This window comes from Hoplias malabaricus, chromosome 12 (genome assembly GCF_029633855.1).
Source record: "Hoplias malabaricus isolate fHopMal1 chromosome 12, fHopMal1.hap1, whole genome shotgun sequence".
NCBI lineage: Eukaryota > Metazoa > Chordata > Actinopteri > Characiformes > Erythrinidae > Hoplias > Hoplias malabaricus.
The window spans coordinates 30706744-30720374 of NC_089811.1; the positions used below are offsets into that span (position 1 = coordinate 30706744).

General features: G+C 36.3%; 1 protein-coding gene across 3 annotated transcripts in view; it reads left to right on the forward strand.

Moving 5' to 3' along the window:
- Positions 1–617: 617 nt before the first annotated feature.
- Positions 618–13631, forward strand: part of LOC136710617 (diacylglycerol kinase beta) — a 107228-nt gene continuing 94214 nt past the window's right edge. For all 3 annotated transcript variants that reach the window (XM_066686316.1, XM_066686314.1, XM_066686315.1), the window contains exon 1: positions 618–966. The gene's annotated coding sequence lies outside the window, so the exon portion shown is untranslated. The remainder of the gene's footprint in view (positions 967–13631) is intronic.

Below are 13631 nucleotides of genomic sequence, written 5' to 3' on the forward strand. Positions count from 1 at the left end.
CTTTGCCAGAACAGATAGGAAGCTGTAGAAAAACAAAGAGTAGAGACTCAAATCCTGATATTGATATTACATTTAATTGTTTACGTTTCTTTACGATTTTTTCCTACACTATTTTGTCCAGCTCCTTAACAGTGAATAGTTTATACATTGTTGTCTCATGGGCGAATAGGGGTCCCTGACTTTGCATGGTGTTAAAGAGGGAAAATTCTATCTGCGAAGATGAGTCAATAATATGTATACATTTTTCCAGGATCTCATAAATGGGAATATGACGCATCCTCAGGATTGCCCTCCATTTTAAATTGTTCAGTTTGTCTCACGAGCGTGGTATTGCAGATTTTCAGACAAAAGGGTTAGAATAGGAGAGAGAGAGAGAGAGAGAGTGAGAGAGAGAGAAAGAGAGAGAGAGAAATGGTGGTGGTGGGGGGGGCGCAGTGAGGCATGGGCTGGTTCATGAGGGGAGGGCTGGCCCTATTAGAAGAGCTCTGATATTGCACTGTCGATGGTGGTGGTGGTGGAGGGGGGAGTTTGTCTGCGTGTGTGTGTGTGTGTGTGTGTGTGTGTGTGTGTGTGTGTGTGCATGTGCATGTGTGAGAGAGCGAGAGAAAGAGGAGAGAGCGAGAGCGAGAGATCAGCTCTGTGTAAACAGGCTGTCAGGGAAGAAAGTGCAGGGACGTGTGTACATGCTGCTGCCTCTGACTGAGAGCACCGCACACAAATCTACATGAGGATAATGACGAGAGGAGAAGAGAGAAGAGGAGTGTAATTAATTCATGCTGGAGGGGAGTGATGTTGTGCTGCCTCTGCTGAGTGAGAAGCTTCAGTGCTGTGTGTGCACCGCTGCCTGTAGCTTTGTACTCGTGTTTGTCTGCCAGCGACGTGGGTCTGCCAGTGCTTTGGCCATTGGAGAATCTCATGGTACCATCATCTTCATGGTCATCATCATCATCATCTGGATAAATGGAGGTACGGTGAAATATTTTTATTTTTCACAATTCTCTCTTTTCTCCTTTTACTATTTCATTTAAACGACACATGCGTGTTACAGGAGGCTGGAAACAGAGCATTGGATACACATTCACATTTTCTGTAAGCAGAACCTTAGAAGATCCAATATTAAGGGCATCTCCCTCTCTCATGATTGCATTCTCTCTGTCCTCAGTCTGTGCATGTAACTGTTAACAGACAAAGCTGTCACCATATGGCTTTCTCACTTTTTTTTTTCTACCTGTCATTCTGCACTGTCTATTGCAATGCTGCAGTCAAGCAGACAAATGGGGGCTGTAATTTCCATGTGCTTAATACTGATTCCCATATAAAAGCCTCTTCATTGCAATTATGTATCATGCATATTGCCTGTAGTTTTCTTTAACGTACCCTGTAAGCTCTATTTAGGCATTACAAAAACATTAGCTGTGGATAGGACTAACCGGATATCAAATGCTACTTGATGTTTCTGATGTTGGCAGCATGGTTGATGTGCATAGTAGGATCATAGGTTGAGTGACATGGTTACTCCCTTGTTATTTTCATAAGGCTTCAGTAGTCTTCTGCCTGGTAAATGTCAGTGCTTCATGTTTAGCATGCTACACATCCTCTCCCCAAAGAGATCAATAGAGATCAGGTCAGAGAGTCCAAAGGTGATGGGTCCTGGTTCCATGGAGGAGGATCCACTCAACCATTTTGCTGTTTGTTTTGCACTTCCTGCACGCCGCACCCCCCCCCCCCCTCTCCAGTTTCGGCTACCAGTCCATCTTGTTTATAATCAAACACTTCTATGTTTATTTGCAACGTGTGGAGGTTGTAATCGGCTGTAAGGCTGTGATGGCGCTCCACAGAGACCCATGCCGCTGTGTGTGCTCACAGGCTGACTTTGATAAATCTCAAATCGCCACACTTAATTACTGCTCATCATGCAAACACCAGCGGCGCTGGTTCTTTGGGTCTTGATAAGATGTGAGATGCAGAGACAGTGGGAAATGCATTTGTGGATGCAGTTCGCAATTATGGTCCTGAGTGAGGGAACGTGTACGTGCATATTCCTTGGTAGCTAGGTCTGCTTTTGCTGAGTACATGATGCACACGGCAGGATGTTCAGTCTTAAAGGTTCCAAAATAACTGGTCCAACTCCTTTGTGCCGTAGCCATTAAGAGAGCATAGGGTGGTATGCGGCTGTCCTCATCTTAAATAACAAAAAATCACCAAAAAAAAAAGTGCTCATGACATCCAGCATGAAGGAAACAGTGACAGATCAGGTCAACTCTTACTGCTAAATAAGGATGAAATGTTAATGGGTTTATGTTGAAATAGCAATCTGGAAATATGCAATATAGTTTCAGTTACACAGATTTTATAAGCAGCACTGTCTTAAATTTTCTGCAGGCAAATTAAACTCTATAACATGGGGATTGTTAGTAGCCTGTATATAAGTTATAACAGTCAGAAGCAAACAAACAATTGTGTGCCATGTATAACAACCATGACTAACTGTGGGTCTAAATGATGACTAAATGATGACAGTTTAAAGCACAGGACAATACTGGACAAAAATGTCAGTTCAGTCATTTTCTGTTTCCCCAAATCATTCAGAAGTCAGTGCTGAAAACTTATGGAGCTAAGTCAACAACTTAGGAGTTTGAATTTGAATATTTGAATTATGTTTGTTGAAATTTTGAATATTTGAAATATATCTTAATTGTGTGTATTTGTATTATATTTATCTGAATATTTTATATTTGAAATATATTTGTATGGCATTTTATAAAAATATTACATTTTTTGAGGTGGTGAAATTTTCAGATCCAGAATATGAAAATTCAGTGTTAAAAATATCAGATTTAAATGATTGAAACCCATAAGTTCAAGTCTTAAAAATTCAGATTGCAAAAAATGTGAATCTAAGCCAGTGGTCAATCAGCGGGCTTCTCATTAAAAGCTAAATTCCACAGAGAGATCGAACACAGCATTAACCAATCACAGCACCCTCTTCTCACAGCCACCAATCACAGAACAGTTTCACATCGTCCCAATTCCTGCCCTGAGCACTTAGGCCTTCCTTGAAGTGAGCGCTGAAATGACGTTTTAAGCATGAGCAAAAGGTGCGCAAATGTTCAATTAATAACCCACTTCACCTTTGTCCATCACTACAGTTCTAACAAGGTTCATACCATGATTGGCCAAGCTCTGCTCAACATTACAGTGTTTTATTGGACGCTGAGACAGAAATGGGTTTAAAGTTGTTGAGAATTTACTATAACCTCTTCATATGTAGAGGTGTTTCTGACTAAAAGTCAGCTCCTGTCCAGAACCCATACAAACACACAGGACACAGACTGTTACTGCCTTTTGGACAAGTTCATTGCAGCTTTTCTTTTTAACTTTACACTAAAACCGTCAAGATCTCTAAACTATTAAAGCCATAACTTTAGAGACTATGTGGTTTGATTTGTTAATTTGACTGAAACTCAGTTTAATCATATATTCCATTAATAAACAAAAAAATATTCCACTAATATTAATATTAATATTAATTAATATTCCAAAAAATAAACTTCTTGTTCCTTTCTCAAGTATATATTACTTCTGGTTAATTATATGTAAAGGTGCTTGCATTTAAACATTAAAATTTAACATTCTCAGCTCTGGCATGATAAAGCCTTTTTCTGTTCTGTGTAAACAAGTTACATGAGTTGTTGACTGACAGACAAGCTTTCCATGATCATAAACATTTGTAAGACATTTGTATTTTATAACTAAGACAAGTTTAAAAGGTTTCCACTGAACATCCACATTTAAAAAAAAAAAAACGACGCTGTAAAGAAATGACAATTAACAGATAAAGAAATTACCTTAATAGATTTTTTAACCAGATGGTAAGAAAAGGGAATTTCTGGGAACCCATATATGTCATGCACGTGGTGTTTTTTATAAACTAGAAGATAGTAATACATAAATACCATGGATGATCTTTTATTTTTTAAAGACAATCTCAAATGGGTAAATTCAGACAACCAGAATAAACCAAGGGAACCAGTCCTGTCAACTTACAGGTCCAGTCTGTCAATCTGCAGGTGAACGGCGGAGGGGTGGTTGGACATAGAAATGGGGCCTATTTGCATAATCATACATCTGTATTAACTAAACTCAACATATAGATTTACATCTAAGCTAAATTTAAAGGTTATGTTCATGATTGTAATTAAAAAATAAAACTTTGTATAAAACTCAGAAGAAGAAGCTGGAAACCGGTCTAAGATATTTACAAAAGCCTAACATACATTGAAAATCATGAAAAAAGATATTGAGGAGGGGATATTGCTTTATTCCTGCTCCACAGATGGAATATTGACTTACTTTTGCTGATTGTTTTTAAGTAGGAACTCACTCTAAAGTCAGGAAAGCACTAACTGCATGAAAGTAAACAGACTAAAAGACCTACAAAACTCAACGACTTGAGTTACAAGTGAGTTTCTGTGGTAATTCAAATGGTGAATAAAAACCTTACAGAAAGAGTCAAGTCAAGTCAAAATGACAAGAAAATATAAATTTCAGCCATGTACAAATAACAGCTGTTTTTCTCCTAAAACATTCAATTCCACCTAAAATGATGCTGAACTTCTGAACTTAAACAAACCAGAGAGAATTGCAGTTCCCCATTTAAATTGCCTAATTCCTCTTAAAGAAACTATGCCATATAAATGATAAATATGGAATTCTGATAACTAGAGCTGTGTTTTTAGGGGTAAGTGATGGCCGTTGGAGAATTTAAGCAATGCAGGTTTCTCTTTTTTGTTTTGAAAAAACAAAATTTGCCTTATTAGGATGAAAATTTCTGTAATGATATTTTAAGTGTGTGCTTTTTAAGGCAAGATATTTATGTCTAAAGGCAATTTTTTTTTTTTACGTAACCAAGTCATAATGTAACAATAAAAATAATCCTACAAACACTGATGAGTAAACGTTAACACCACTATCTCACCATCTGTATTTCAGCTTCCTTAGACCTTTTAGAAACCTTAAAACCTTTTACAACTTTAGTCTTTATTAAAAGAGATACATAAACTGGGGGATTTTATCTGTATAAAATGAGAGGATATTGAAAGTATTGCAGACATAATGTTTAACACTAATATTGTATCATTTTTGCAATTGTCTAATCAGTTTCAATGTCTTCAGCAGTAGCTGTCTGTAGCCGGTTTAATATTTATCTTCCCATAGTTTATTGATATTACTGTTTATTTTCCCCAAATGTATAAATGCCTCTCATGTTTTTAATTTTTGTTCTTACTTAAATGATTTTTACTGTTCCTTTTGATTATGTAAATCACTTTGAATTGTCCTTGTGTATGAAAGGTGCTCTATAAATAAAACTTGCCTTGCCTTGCCTTGATAAGTAGTGCTCTTCTGTAACATAATCCTTTTTTAGAATGTAATAATTGGTCTTATATTTGTAGACTTGCACTAAATCTCAAGCAGATTTTCAAATGTGTTGATTCTGTTGGTTAATTTGTTTATACAGTTTTGTTCCATTAGCATCCTATATTGCATAAAGTCATCTGTCAGTACGTTATACTATTCCCCACTTCAGTTAGCACTCCTTATCGGGCATTTTTCCATTTGTAGTCCTTCTGACTGGACACTTCAGAGGTTTTCTTCATCATAGCATTTAAATTTCGAAACAAACCCTTCTACTGACATTACATACCTTCCCTCTGTAAATAGTCCTAGGAGTTTGATCTTACATGCCCTGGAGTATAGAGGTAGAGAGAGAAATATTAAGAGAAATTTAAAATGTGTTGATCACCTGCATTACTGCATTAAGCTTGTTGTGATTTGATGAGTTAATAAAATGCTCTGGAGTGTTAAGACTTATGGAACTGTGTCTTCACCTGACTGGCGGTGTTCTCATTAGATTTGATCACTCTTTCTTCTTTGCAGACTAATGTACTGATTTAATCAAGCTAACAATTACAATGAATTGATTTGATTGAAGATGTTTAAATTAGGCTGAATTATATTGTAGTATATTATATTGTTGTATATTATAGTGTTGTTTTAAATCTGGAGTAGGTGATTTTGTAGAAACCAATAAGTGTAAGTCAATTTCTTTTTTATAAATCCAACCAAATTAGTCTCATTCCCTGCATTCAGCCCTTCTTCCAAAGCTATTCCTCTAAAACACAGAAATGCCACGGCTTGAAAAGTCGCACAGAGAGATGTGTACATCGCCTCGGCTTTAGACACCATCCTTCTACCTCGTGTCTCATTCACATATAAGACAACACCCAGCATCTACACCAATGTTCACCAAATTGCCTTCTGGCTTTTCCAGCCTCTTTCAACCTCTTTTTGTTGGAAGCTTTCTCTAATTCCATCCTTCTATTTCTTGTTAGACATAGCATCTGCACACCTCTCTGCCTTCAGGCGCAAGTCTCTGTGCATGCGTGCAGTGCGTCTGTTTGGGGTTGGTGGGGGAGGGTGATATAGTAGACTGGCAGGTAAGCCGTTTAATTGTTTCGTTCAGCCTGAATTAAATGATTGGACTGGGTGTTTACTGTCATGTGTCTTATACAGAAAAAGAGTCAAACTTGATTCACTGATTGCTATCAGGACATAAGGAATATATTAAAATATATAACTAATATAAAATTCTTTTTAATACAAATCACCTGCTATAGTTTTTGAATAAGGGATTTCTCACCTATTGCAGCAAGAACAGCTTCAAATCTTTTAGAAGACTTTACAGTAGAAAACCTTACACTAGTCAAATTTCTGTGAGGTTTTGATTGTTTTCAGCCATTGGAGCAGTAAACAGCACATGGATTTAGGTTCCTAACACGTGTCATATATATGTTTGCTGTAAAATGTATATGTTATTTGTCTATTTTCATGGATTTGTGAAGAGCTATGTTCTCTGAATTAGGATTATGAGTTTTGATTTTTTTTTACCTAAAGTTTTTTAACACAAATCTAAATGTTCTTATTTGTATTGGAGCATTTGAATTATAAAGTTATTCCCTTCAGTTCATTTTGAAATGAACCCTTATCAATGGTCTATGAAAAAAGAAAATTGCTTCAGTTCCATAGTATGAAACATGTATATTGGGCTCCATGTGCCCAGGATGAGTGATGTTCCATTAACAGAGTGATGGCAAAATTTTGCATTTTTTTATTTTGCCTACACAAAGCAGGGTAGGCTAAGACACAAATGAGCAAACAAGTGGTCATATCCTTTTCATTGCACTCTATATAATGAAATGCCATTGCTTAGCACGGTATATTATGTGTTGTAATATATATATGTATATATATATATATATATATATATGTGTGTAGTTTCTAATAAATATGTTTTTGGAAATAATAAATAAAGTTTTGATATATAACTAAAGTTTTTTTTATTATTTTAAATATTTAGTCATGAAGCTTAAAGTAGTCACTGTGTTTGACATGTCCTATGGAAAAACTGAATTACAGCAGTATTCTTTGTTCAAGAAAATTTATTGCCGGACTGCCTACTGGGCCGGCCTAGAAAAGGCTTTTTCACTTACTGACTGACTGAGCAGGAATTGATAGTTCAGCCATATTTCACAGACACAACTTAAGGTGTATGATTTATCCTGTAGAGCTGGGGTATCCTATCGTATTAGTAAAGTACTGTTGTAGCTGCTGGTTTCTCTAACTAGTTAAGCTAGAACATACCTGATTTCACTTTTTTTTATCAGTTGGTCTCAGCTAATGACTGCAGGGAAATATTTCTGTAGTCACTGGTTTCAGCCAATGGTCTCAACCAGAGCCATCTCAGCCAAATAAATGATCTGCTGCTAGGTGGAATATATAAATATGACATTTATATATAAATAAATATGTAAATTAGTGGATTGCATCATCTAGTGACATTTAGTGTCTTTTCAAGCAAGCTTTAGCTACTTTCCTCTAAAAAGAGTTGGCAACATTGGTTAGCCACAGCCTCGGCTCTGTGTTGGTTAGTTCACAAGCTTAGCAGGACGTCTCGGAACTTGGCAACATTTACACACATAATATATCTCACAGCCACATTAAACTTCACATGCTTTAACCAGTTACATTGAATAAATAAGTAATTATAATTCTTAAAATCAACAAAATGCTCTTGGTCCTCTTTGTTCTTTGGTGGTAGATCATCTAGTATTTATGTTTAAAATAAGAAAAACACTGATGCCGGTGTTATATATTATGAACATAACTTTGTGCTCCTTTTTTCATTTCTGCATTTATTAGACCTGCCATATATTCTGTACAACACAATCACATAATAAAAAAAAAACACATGTAAACAAAGACATTGATATGAAGCACCAATGCTTCTCCAGACCTTCCAAGGACCCAAACAATGGCTATATGGCTAATGGTGGTCTGGCAAAACAAGGCTTTCCTAGTTTCCCTTTGGTCTTGTTCTCTTAATCTTGGTACGCTGCATTCAGCTGCTTGAACTCAAAAAGCTCATATCATAGTATCATCTCAAATTTAATAGCTGTTTATTAATTTTTTAGTTCTTGCAAAGCTCAGAGTATGCTTACATTTCTTTAATCACAGCAGCTGTACAGTAAATAAATAAAAACACAGTTTAGAATGTACTCTATATGACTTTATTGTGTTAAGTGGCAGATAAATGTGTGATATCTTTTTCAAGATGAAAGAGGGTCTATTTAAAACAATGGAAGCTGTAAATAGGCAATGTTTGGGGCAAATCTTTTTTATTTAACAAAAAGTTAAATCAAGGCCTCAGAAACTAAAGGAGTTTCCTACTTTTTCCTTGATGCTGAAAACTGAGCCGTTTGTACTTAATGGCTGTTTTGAGTTTTGAGCATATTATAGCCTATAACATATTGTTCCTCTTTTTTTGACTGACAGCTCTCCCATGTAATACAATACAGTGGGGCTTTATCAGTTCTCTTCCAGCCTCTTCCTTGCAGTTTGATAATCGGACATATTTAGCAGCTCTAATATTACACTACAGGCCCAAGCACTTTACCACAAGCTCTTAAATGCACACAGCTTATCAAGTGGACAGTTGTGGTAGAGAAGTGAAGCCAATTTTTAATGTAATGCATTATCATATTTGTTATGGGGCTGAGTGAGGTTGGAGGAGGGGTGTGATGGCTGATGAAGCAATAGTAGCTTTTAGATGAGGTGGAATAGAGTCCCTACAACTCCACCAGGCCTGAGGATGTTTATTACTGTAACAGCCTGTGTTTATGGACGCACTGTTCTCTAGTGGCGCTGCACCCCTTACTAAACCCCCTTATTCCCAAGCCCTCAGCCTGGCAGCATCTTACACTCGGTGCTTTCATTTATCACCGCTGATCCCTCACTTTATTCTGTATAAACTCTGTGTTTGTGCCTGCTAACTATCCCTGAGGGTTGTGGATGATGTCACTGCACTGGACAGTGCTATACCTCTCCCGCTCTTTTATCCCACTCAAGATCAGTGTCCTAATTTGGCGCTGCTGCTTCTTCAGCAAGGCGAGGAGGACGAGGACAAGGGAGACTGCTCAAAATCCCAGCAGAGAAATACATTCCACTTGAGCAGCAGAACTTGTCAGATGATGTAAAAATGCACATACATTAATTATAGCCATTTAAAAATTTTAACATCTTCAGCTGAAAAAATAGAAACATTTTTTTACTGAGTTATACATGGAAAATATTGTCCCATCCAAAGTGTACTCTCATTATTTGTATTTTTAAGTCATTTGAACACAAGATTCTTAGCATTTTTAACAAAGATAAACCAATGTAAAAGCTCCAAAATTGCTTGTTATAATAATAAAATAAATTACACTGCAAGTAAAGAAAGTTTTTACCCGAGGTTTATGGAGAGTTATTTAAAACATGTTGGTTTGAATTATCTGGATTATGTCAAACTGAGGTATCACATAACTTTACAATTTAAACTGAATAGGTAAGAGCCAATACAATATTTCGACAGACCTGCTTTTAACTCTAACTCTAACCCTATACTGTGATGGAAAATTAAAAGAAAGTGTTTTGAGGTAGAGGTGGACAATATGAATATTGTGAGATGTTATATTATTATCATAACCATTTTCTGTGCATATCATGGAGATTTTCAGTACTTGCACTTACTTTTCCTAAAAGCTTCATAGGAAAATGAGAATAATCATGACTTTTGTTTAAGTTTAAAAAGAATGAAAATTCTGTCATGTTTTTAATGAGAATTCTTCTGATACTGTTTCTCAAAGCTCTCTAATAGAAGCAGAGTGTCACTGGCTACCTCTTTGTCACCCGTGTCGTGTGGAAAGGAACTGGGTGTGGCTGGTGTGCCGAGCTGAGGTGTCGTCATAGTCAAATAAATTCTACATGAGCAGAAGGGTAATTAAAGACCTGTCTGGTTGTTCAAGGAGAAAAAGTGAATAAAGAGAGAAAGAAGGATGGACAGAGAGATAGAGAGAACAAGAGAACGAGTGGGTAAGACATGTAATATAGATGTGAGGGAGAGATATAAATACTGCATGGCTAGAATGTAATGGAGTGTCAGTGGAGGAGAGAGTGGTAAATCTAGTAAGATACATGGAGTATTCCACTGTTAGACAAAGAGAGAATGGAGGAAGAAAGCGAGGAATAAGAACCATACTGTTTAATGTGGTGAATGGAGATATAAGCCTCCACTTGACTTTCATAGCAAAAAGCTTCATGTGAATCTACAAGCAACGAACAAAGAATGAAAAAAGTGTGACTTCATTGCCACATAAAGCTAGTCATTTTGTAAAAACCAATGAATATATGCTAGATTTTGGAAATATGCAAGTGAAAATATTCAAACTTTTACCTTTAGCACTCTTTCCGAACCACTCCCCAGATCTCATTAAGGCACATTTACTGAATACAGCTGGAGGAGACCACAAGATAGTGTGCTGGAAAGTGAAGCATCATTTTCAAATTCTGTCTTTCATAGTGATGCAAGCTGTTGTAGGTATTGGTGTAGCTTTGTCATTGATGTGCAACTAGCTTACTAGCTCTCAGTAATGTGTAGGACTGTGTGAAAGACGTGCACAAATGAGTTTTTACATTGCACGCCGAGAGAAGTAGTAGTACTATGCCATTTGCATAGTACCATAACACTAATGTGGTACAGACTGAAATATTTCAGTAGAAATATACAAGGTATGTTGTATTTTTACTGTATGGGACTGCTTAAAGCAACCTCAACAGTTGCTTCAACAGCTCAACTTTGTTCACCACACTACACTGCTGGGTACAACACTGTGACTCAAACATCTGGAATTTCTTTACTGTATAATAAAGAATATTATTTTAGTTAAAATATTTAAAAACAAGAAAAATATTATATATTTAATTTTGTAAAAGTTTATTCCCAGTCAAAACAGCCATTAAATGCTAGCTTATCTTTACTGAGGATTAGGAAAATAACAGAAAACTTATTCAGAAGTCTCACTAACTAAATTAAACATGAAATGTTGATCTTGACAATTTTGATTGGTCTACCAGGTCATTTTCACTGTTAAACATTTTTTGGAAATCCTGTTTTTTCACATATTTTTGTTTGAATTCCCTTTGGTTTATTCAAGTAAACTGTCTAGTATTTAATCCCTTCAGAAATATCCTGTGTTTGAAAACTCTGGCCTTTGCACGGTGCTATGTATATTACAACACAGCTTTACTCAGAGTGCCCAAACATCCAATAATAAGCTAGTTTGTTTTGTAGTCCTGGTGGTTGCTAAATAATAAATATGTTATAAGCCTCTCATTTAAAGGGTTAAAAACGGTTTAAAGCACTAATATCTTTTAAAATGTATTGTATTCTAAAAGTATCTGTAAAATGTGTTGTTGAGTAATGGATATCATTGTACTGTGATCGGTTTCACTATCGAAAAAATTTCAAACACTATCCCGCTCAAGGTCCAGTGTAGAGTACAGAGTGTATTTGAAGGATTGAGACTATTACATGGGGAGATGTTCATTCCTCTTTCTTTCAGTGTAGCCTGAATACCTGAATGACTCACTCAGCCTCATTATCCCTGTGAATAGGCCAGAGCTACAGAGGAGGACAGTGGAGTTGACTCTCAAGGGTCTTTTCTTTAAAGTCTTCTCATCCCATGATGTTTTATCTATGGTCATGCTTCATTTTTTGTCTTAGTGTGTTCAATTTTAACACAGGTCTTTATGTAACCCACTGAAACATTAATGGAGATCATGCATAACCTATTCAGAAGAACTGACACCAAATAAATCTCCCTATTGGTGATACCAATGTGTCAACTACAGTCCAAAACTGTATATTATTTATGTCCAAACAAAACCTCATACCTCTTAGGATTTTTTTTGTGGAGAAAATCATTGATATGTTTAACTGGAAGCAAGCTTAGTATTCATGTTCAATTGGGGAAATTTGTGTTTGCCCTTTGAAAAATAATAATTGGCAATTTCATATATATATATATATGTATATATAAATGATGCAGCTGTGCTTTTCAGTGACATAAGGCAGATCGATACATATGAAAAGACTGATTGTTTCTATTTGAGCCTCACATGCTCAAATAGATCCAGATCCAATAGTGACACTCGACAGCTTCCTTGACCTTCGTGTTCTTACAGTTTGCATTTTAATATAAGGTGATCCAGCTGCCTTTTTACTGCTTTGCCCACATTTTAAGATATATTCTTAAAATATCTACAGATTTACTGAGCTCCTGATTGCTTTTATTGTTCCACCTTTATGCTGCTGAGCTACTAACAGACACTGTAACGTACACACACACACACACACACACACACACACACACACATGCACAAATCCCCCCTTCAGTTCTCCTTGCTGCAAACTTATGACGTCAAGTTGCTAGGCAACTGCCTGAGCAAACAGAATCCCTCTCTGCACAGAGGGGTGGCCCCATCCTGTTGATCTGCACGTGTCTCTAGCAGCCCATTAACCTAACACACACACACACACACACACACTCCCGTTAGCAAAGTCTATTCAGCGTCTATCTCTTAAGATGTCTACACTGGATTAGCTTATCTATTATTGCATCCTGCCCTACCGTTTAATGTCTTTTGTATAACACAGCTGAATGTAAATGGTAAATAGTTAAATGTAAGACAAATTCCTTGTGCAATCATACTTGGCCAATAAGACCTGATTCTGATTCTAACCAGGCACATGAAGGGTTTAACGGCTGTAAAGGCTACAGTACAGAAACATACCACATGAAATGGTTACGAATATGTTATCTGATGCTTGAGACTGAGATTTTGATAAGCATGAACATGTTTGTAAAAGAACATATTGATGGTTAGACATACATGGAGGGATGTATCGTAAATGTACCATTGTAAATATATAAAAGCTTGTGCAGATTAATTGGTTGTTTTGATTTGTAAATTAACTGGCTAAATTTGTGTCGTTGACTTCGCAACTTCTTGTTCTTCCCTAAAGATATCTAAGTTGATTATTTTCTCTGCTGTGCACCATTTCACACTGCATAAGTGTGTTTGTACTTCAACAATTAAATTATGCAGACATTTTAAAACTTATCTAGAATTTCCCTTTAGTGTATACTGTCAGGTTTAGAATATTTTAAAATAATAATTTTTGATTAAGAGCA